This window comes from Anabrus simplex, chromosome 1, assembly GCF_040414725.1.
Source record: "Anabrus simplex isolate iqAnaSimp1 chromosome 1, ASM4041472v1, whole genome shotgun sequence".
Classification (NCBI taxonomy): domain Eukaryota; kingdom Metazoa; phylum Arthropoda; class Insecta; order Orthoptera; family Tettigoniidae; genus Anabrus; species Anabrus simplex.
In genome coordinates, this window is record NC_090265.1 from 650,385,684 (window position 1) to 650,394,413 (window position 8,730).

The 8,730-nt window shown below is 40.1% G+C and overlaps 1 protein-coding gene across 6 annotated transcripts in view; it reads left to right on the forward strand.

Moving 5' to 3' along the window:
- LOC136857275 (ornithine aminotransferase, mitochondrial) overlaps window positions 1–8,730 on the forward strand; it is a 181,669-nt gene that overhangs the window by 151,405 nt on the left and 21,534 nt on the right. The window lies entirely within an intron of this gene.

The following is an 8,730-nucleotide window of genomic DNA, read 5'->3' on the forward strand; positions in this document are numbered from 1 at the left end:
TCTCAATGACAGTTGAAATCATGTACATCATATCAATAGCATGGCGGGTAAATAGGCCTACATATACACTCATGCTCATAAATTAAGGATAATTGCATATTGTGGTGCCACACAACGTGGCACTACACAAAACTGGTGCTAATAGCATAGGCACATAGTGAACACAAATGAAACACATCTGTAAGTCCACGGTATTGGTGATAAGTTGAGAAAACCATCCCAAAACACATGTGCTACAAAACGCCACTGTTTCCTGCGCATGTACCCCGACATCAATACGGGATATGATCACCATGCACATGTACACATGTTGGCATACTCTGGATCAGGTGGTCGGGCAGCTGCTGGGGTATAGCCTCCCATACTTGCACCAGTGCCTGTAGGAGCTCCTGAAGTGTCCTAGGGGTTTGAACACATGCAGTGATACGTCAACCGAGAGCATCCCAGATGTGCTGGATGGGGTTTAGGTCTGGAGAACAGGCAGGCCACTCCATTTGCTGGATATCTTCTGTTTCACGGTACTCCTCCATGATGGCAGCTCGGTGGGGCCGTGCGTTATCACCCATCAGGAGGAAGGTGGGACCCACTGAACCCCTGAAAATGCGGACATACTGGTGCAAAATGACGTCCCGATACACCTGACCTGTTACAGTTCCTCTGTCAAAGACATGCAGGGGTGTACGTGCACCAATCATAATCCCACTCCACACCATCAAACCACTACCTCCATACAGGTCCCTTTCAAGGACATTACGGGGTTGGCATCTGGTTCCTGGTTCACGCCATGAGAACCCGGTGAGAATCACTGTTCAGACTATACCTGGACTCGTCCGTGAACATAACCTGGGACCACTGTTCCAATGACCATATACTGTGTTCTTGACACCAGGCTTTACGGGATCTCCTGTGAACAGGGGTCAGTGGAATGCACCTTGCAGTTCTACGGGCGAATAAACCATGTCTGTTCAGTCGTCTGTAGACTGTGTGTCTGGAGACAAGTGTTCCAGTGGCTGTGGCAAGGTCCCGAGCAAGGCTACCTGCAGTACTCTGTGGCTGTCTGCGGGCACTGATGGCGAGATATCGGTCTTCTTGTGGTATTGTACACTGCGGACGTCCCATACTGTAGCGCCTGGACACGTTTCCTGTCTGCTGGAATCGTTGCCATAATCTTGAGATCAGCTATGACCTGCTGTGTTTGACCAGCCTCCAGTCGCCCTATTATTCTACCCCTCACAACGTCATCAATACGTGTTCGTTGAGCCATTTTCACCACACAGTCACCATTAGCACGTTTGAAAACATCTGCACACTTACTCCCTGCACCGTACTCTGACATGCACCAACACACCTCTGCGTATTTGGACTGCTGCCAGCGCCACCGTGTGACGACCGCAGGTCAAATGCACCACATGGTCATACTCTGAGGTGATTTAAAACCGCAAACTGCCCACCATAGCGTTGTTTCACCATGTATCAGCATTATCCTTAATTTCTGAGCATGAGTGTAGTTATCATTATTTTTATGAAAGTATCAAATACTTCCCAGTCGATTCTAGCTTTCACAAGGACAAAGTTTTATTCAAAAATTAAATAATCTAAAACTTAAAATCAAACACATCTAAATAATTCAAAACTGCATAATTAGACATGAGAATTATAGGCATTATAAACAGTTAAAATAGGCAGGCATATAGGCTCTTAAATTAGCCAAAATAGGCATGTAAATAGGCACTAACGTGTAAAATAGGCATGAAAAATTACTTATAATTATTAACACATTCAATTACTATAAAAGGAATTTACAACAAGCAACCTTTCAATGTTTTCTGGTAACAGTCTTGTTCTCTCGTCATGCAGAATGTTTTGAACTGAGAGAAAGTTCTCTTAACAACACATGGAATGATCGGACAAAATTTCAATGAAGCGACTTTATTTGGCCTTAGTTCCATTGTTTCATTTACCTCACCTCGTAGCACCCTGGTTACTTTTACCATCGCTTTCCATCCTGTATTCCGCTGCAGGACCCTATCATCACTGACAGCGGCTACCTTCCCGGAGGTTCGGTCAGAACATCCCCTGATTTCTTCCAAAATCCTAAATGACTCCACCTGGGTCATGCCACTCTTCTCCAACTCAGTGATTGCTCCCGGCAGCTTGTTGAAGTTTGAAGATGCTCCAGTTTATGCTCCCACCATCGCAGTGCATAGATCTGAAGGAAATTGTTGCAAGTCGCTCTTCACAGTGGTCTGGTAGAAAGGCTGCGTTGATACAGCATTTTGCACTTGTAAAAGATGCATTGCAGTATTTCTATGTTGATCTATATGGTACTTTTCCACATTTGATCTGAAAAAGAATAAAATTGACTTAAATTAAATTGTTCCTATATCTTATATTTCTACAGTTGGGCTAATTGGCAATAATGTTTAGTATTTATTTTGTTTCATAAAAGAACTATTAGAGATGATGTTTCCAGAAGTACAAAACCTTAAAGTAGGAACAAGGGAATTCGTAATTTACATGGAAATATATCCTCAAAGATTTTTCAGTTATAATTTGGCAGTACCGTGTCGAGTTCACCAGGTGAAAAAAAAAGAAAAAAGTGAAACGGTACCTGAGTAGCGTAGAGGAGAGCTCCCTGCTTTATGCTTGCTAAGGACTGACCAAGCTGCCCTTAGCAGTATTCTTACTTACATAGAAAAATTAAAATGGAGGAACTATAAATCTCAGATTTGTGATAATTTTATTTGTTGCTATTCGCCAGCTTTGGTCAGCCGGGTCAGCTGCCATGAAGACTATTTTCTGTTGCCTGCAATAGATCCTGCATCATGTGTGCCCACAAGGATGCCACCCGCATTGAATATTAGAAAACCACGTAATTTGAAATTGTCGTGACATTCGCCCATAACCTTACTTTTTTTCACAATTTAGCAGCGCTGTAGAGAGGATGCTTAGAGGCTTGCTGCCGCTTCATGTCCCTTACCTCGGAGCTTACGCCCTCCAGATTGTCTTTGCTTCCTCCCCAGCACAGCGATTACTAACTGGACCTCAAAAATCCAGACCAACGGTCTTGTCACTGGCCTGGTCTGGTAAAGATAAGTCTTCACAGCCTTGTAAAGCACGCTGTGAAATAGTCCGAGCAGTGCCATGTTGTATGTCTAGCCTCTGTAACTCATCCTAGCCGCACCACATTGGATCTGTAATCTATGTTTCGCGAAGGCTTAGCGGAAGCGTAATAGGGTTCACTATAGCCTACACGTAACACAGGTGAAAGTTACTCACGATTTTAAAAAAAATTGCATTTCATTTGTAAATCTCTGTTTTCACAGGAAATGAATCACAGTTCAAAATACCGATTTTTAATTTTTATTCACTCTGTGACAAGACACCACCGACGTTCTAACTTCTCGTTCAGTAATAAAATGATTACTTACATTTTAGCAATAAAAATGTTTAAAGTTCACGACTAATACAGCATTGCAACAAAACAATTTGCCACAATACATGAATTAACAGGCTTATAAATGCTACAATGAAATGCGATCACAGTTTTCAATCACAGAAAAAATAAAGGAAATGAAAAGGAACAAACAAACCTACCTCCAAACAGCAAGCTTGATCGAATCTTCATCCGTAGTGAAATTGGGATCCTCTGTGATCCACTGCTTCAGCAGTACGACTTCGAAGATTTTTCTTTTGGCATTGCTGCAGACACACTTCTTCTTCTTTTTCACACTGAATCACAACACGTTCTGAAGATAAAAGTGTACGTGTACAACAGCATGCATCCAGAGGGAGGTTAGGGGTTATGATTTGTGCAACATAGTTCGACGTTGATTGGTTCTCGCATATGTCTTAGGAGGTTGGAGGGGCTGAAGGCTTTGATATCAAATTGTTCCTTGTTTCTCCTGATGGAAATTTCCCAACCAATATTCCTGGTGACTTCCAAGAATTCCCATTTTTGTTCGTGGGGTAAACAGATGTTGAGAAATGAGAAGATAATACTGTCAAGCACATCAGTTACAATATAATGCACTGGAATAAAATTGGCTTCTTTAAAATACAGTCAAAAGGCATCAAAGAGGCAATTATACTCCAAATAGGCATGAACCCCTTAAATAGGCATTTATAGGCATAATAAAACCAACAAAATCTAGCTAAAAAGACCCTAAAACGGATTTATATCTCAACAGTTATGTTTCTGAACACAGGAATAAAATATGCAAATAAGCAAATTCCCGTCTCTATACATAATAGACCGTAAAATATCAATCAACATCTCCAAAAGGAATTCTGTAAAAAATACACTTCATATATAACTTTTAGTGACACTTCGTTTTACGGGGGTAAGGAGTAAGGAGGAGGGGCTACAATGGTTCCGGTAATACTGCCAACTGAATGGAAATGAAATATGAATTGAATTGATAGTATGATAGATATACATTCATTTTCTAAACCGTCATTTCTAGGAGTTCTAGGTTGTTCCTGTGATGTACTTTGATTTTCCTCACTATGTTCAAGCTTAACCTATATTTTGACTTTGCTGTGTAAATAACAACAGTATTTTAAATGTTGCAATTATACCAACAGATGTCTCACGGTGATGCATAATCGATTCATATATTTTTGTGTCAGAGGTTGCCAATACGAATCTCAAAGATAACCGAGGACTACCGATTCAGCACTAGGGAGCCGAAGTCTCACTAAAAGTTTTGTGGATAGTACTGTAATTGGTAATAAAAATCTTAAAGGTAGACATTAAAAACTATCTGGGCACCGCCGGGTATTACAGTTAGTCTATATATAAAATGCCTAATTCTGTCTGTCATTCACGGCAATATTGAGAAAATGGGAAGGTTTCAACAGCTGAAATTGGTATGTTATAGATTGTTGTGTCTACTTTACGTGAAAAATGCAATGAAGCTCTCACGACCATGACTTTTGTACTTTAAAAAAAAAAAAAAAAGTTTCTTTCAGAGAAGTTACACGAGTTACAAGAACACACTTGAACTATTAAGAAATCATTTTTTTCCATCCTGGAGTACGAAAACACACTGTTTCCATCGTTAACACAGCCCTCATGGTTACGATAATTGTTTGGGCATGCAGGCTAAACGATCGAACACCGTGGTTAGCCGGTTCGAGTCCCGTTGATCGATAAAGGAAAGATTAGAATGTTGGCCGGCAGGTTAGAAGAGGTGATGGTTTGCATTTTCTAATCACTAGATTGCGTGCCAAAAGCGTGGATTAAATTCCAAACCTTTTCACAGTACTCATATAGAGTGAGGGCACATGACGCTGTTGATGGTGATTCGTCTGATGGATAGAGACGTAAAACCTCGAGCAGAACATTTGGTGCTATTAGACAGGAGTAGGCTATGTGTCGGCAAGGATTTCACCCTCTCCCTTCTCACTATCATATATCATGTCATTAATTTTATCTCATTAAGTCTTCTAATGAGGTTGACACCAGGAAGAGCATCCAGTCGTAAAAACTCGCTACAAAGATTTATCTCACTTCATGCCCAACCCTGTATGGGTTGGACATACAAGGTTGAGGAATGACATCTTAACAAAATAATGTTGATCTTGGAAACTTCATTGTATGTGTTTCTGTGGTAGACACATGTTTTGACTGAGATGGAATTTTGTATGCTTGGTTCTTTCTCGATAAAATGCCTCTCATTCAATGAGATGAGGTTGCCATTTTGTTGCACATACAGAGAAGTAGGCCTAATGGCACTATCAAGATTCAACAAAACCAGATTTCAAAAAATATTCTACGAGATTCACTTGGTTCTTCTTTTCATCCAAGTGAGAATATAATGTTTTCCATAGTAGCAATTTTTTGTCTAAGAAACAAACAAGTTAACATCATCAACCAACAGGTTCTGAATAGCTTGAAAGATGACCAAATAATGTACTGTATATTACCATAGACTCCATAGTGTGAGATGATGTTATTGAAGTTAATAAAGCTGGTTTGTGCAATGGAACGAGATTGAATCTATGGAAACTAGATAAAAATATTGTTCATGCAGATGTTCAGATGGGCTCAGCTTCAGGAAGAAAGTGTTTTATTCCAGGAATAGATTTAGCACGTGTGAATGCGGGAATACCATTAATTCTTAAGTGGAGGCAATTTCCTCTAAATTTAACCTTCTCTGTCACAATGAATATGCCACCAGAACAAACTTTAAGGCTGGGATGAATCTCCCCAGTGTTTGGACAGTTGTACATAGTTTTTCAAGAGTACTCAGATCCATAGACTTCAAAATACAACTCCAAGCTACAACTGCACACATATGGTTTGTGAGGAAATACTATAATACCTCTTTTTATTCCCTTCAAATTCTGTATGAATCCTGAAAAGTGTAACATTTATACATAAGATATATTAATAATCCTATTACTTTATAGATAGCAATTTCGACTGTCGAAGACAGGCTTATGTACTTCTTTTTGCTATTTACTTCATATCACACCGACACTGATAGGTCTTTTGGCGACGATGGGGCAGAAAAGACCTAGGAGTGGGAGGGAAGTGGCCATGGCCTTAATTAAGGTACATCCCCAGCATTTGCCCGGTGTGAAAATGGGAAACCACGGAAAACCATCTTCAGGGCTGCCAACAGTGGGGTTCGAACCCACTATCTCCCGGATGCAAGCTCACAGCTGCGCAACCCTAATCGCACGGCCAACTCACCCGGTGGCTTATGTACTAGTTTCTATATAATTCTCTCTGCTCTTACTTCTTTTTGATCTTGGATTAGGTACACTAAAGTTGAAAAGAGTTTCAATTCATGTTTGTAGTAGAGATCGGGCCAGCTAGGAAGACACCCGCTGAGGGGAAGTGTGCGAGTGAGAAAGCAGAGCCGTGGGAGCGAGATTGCTGACTTCCCCTTCTCACTCAGTATAGTGGCGACGTACAGTTGACCAGAAATATTTGTTATAACTGCCATGTAACACTCCGCAGATTTTTCAGTTAGTGGAATTACTTTCTTGCTGTAAATTACAGACATACCTAGCTGAAATGAATTTATTTAGAAGTGTTACAGATGATAGATAGATTTAACGAGTTAGAATATAATTTAACCTCTTATTATAGTAGCTGTCAAAATCGTTTTCGTATATCAGTTTGCGTAGTCCTTATTTTAAATTATAATTTGACGTAAAATTAACTTTTCGACGCTGTAGATGTACAGTGTAGAATATGGTTTGCTATAATACCAGTCTTCATAACCTGAGCCACGTCATGTAAAATAACTCGATAATAATATTAAGATATTATACATCAAGAATGAAACACGCTACAAGAAAATTGAAAAACTCTTAGATGCGATGGGAAGAAAGAGCATTTGTTTTTCGGTCATCTTCTTCTCAGAATGAAATCTAATAGATTAACCGAACAAATCTTTGACTTCTTCCGTAACCCAAAACAAAACCGAACTAGTTTAAAAAAACTGAAAAGGACCTGGTAGAATTAAAAATTACAGAAAATTCAGCTGCTGCTACTCTTTCCTGCACTTTCTTGCAATCTATCACGAACTTTTCTTCCACTGCCTCCCTTTCCATAAAGTCTATAACGTTCAAGATTGCTGCGCCTTACGATGCAGGCTGCTTTTAACGCCTTCCATACAGTCATAGATAGGCCTAACGCACACCACCACTAACCACAGTTACTACACAATGAGAAATTAGAAAGCAACGCGCGACAGCTGAGTGTAAACTTATGCACTGTACTGTCCTTGTAGCACGAGCTCTGTTAGGAGGGGATGAGCTATGCGGGATAGTCCAAAGTGCGCATGCGCTCCCAGACTTCTTCCTAGCTGGCCCGATCTCTAGAGTGTCATTCTCACCATCCCAAGACTGCAGGTTCAAACCTGGTAAAGGTAGTCACATTTTTGAAAGACAGAGGAACAGATCAGATGTAAGGCTTTTCAGGCGTTTGCTCTATTAACCAGCATTTCGTCTTAGGTCTGACACTAGACTCATCAGAGTGGGATGTGTCAGACCCTACCCACTGACGCTGGGGTGAATGCAGGTGAACTTATCAGAAGCCCATTATAAGAGGCACAGTCTGATAACTGCATATTGGAGATAAATCTCCACAATGGAATTATTGCTCGCCTAGCAATTCCGAATGGAAAATTCTAAGTTCCCATGAAGGGAATCAGATATTTTTCACCAAACGCTGATTAATAGAGCAAACGCCTGAAAAGCCTTACATCTGATCTGTTTTTGACATGCTCTATTGGTGAAAAATATCTAATTCCCTCCATGGGAACTTAGAATTTTCCAAGACAGGTGAAGTCCATCTGGCACTCAATGTTGTACAATATCAGTATTTAAAGGATCTCCGATTACACATTAGGTGTTTGTTCAACAAATTAATTTAAAGTCTGCAACAGGCAGAGCTCTGGTTCTTCTTCCATTCATTAGAATAAAACCATACATTGAAACTGGCACACAGGAACCTAAATGGCATTAGATAAAAATGCTTACTGAGAGTAGCTAAGGTTCAATATTTGAGGATTTACATTAAATTCACCTGATACACAGAGTACTGTGAGTATTCTATATGAAGCCAATTTCAAAAGAAATTATGTGGAGGAAAAAGAGTCATGTAAAAGGTGACTCTGTAGACAGGCAATTCTTGAAGGAATAGATCAAGAACAGGAGGCAGAGAGGGAAAGAGATATTAACAAAGGAATACATTTGAAAAAAGATCAA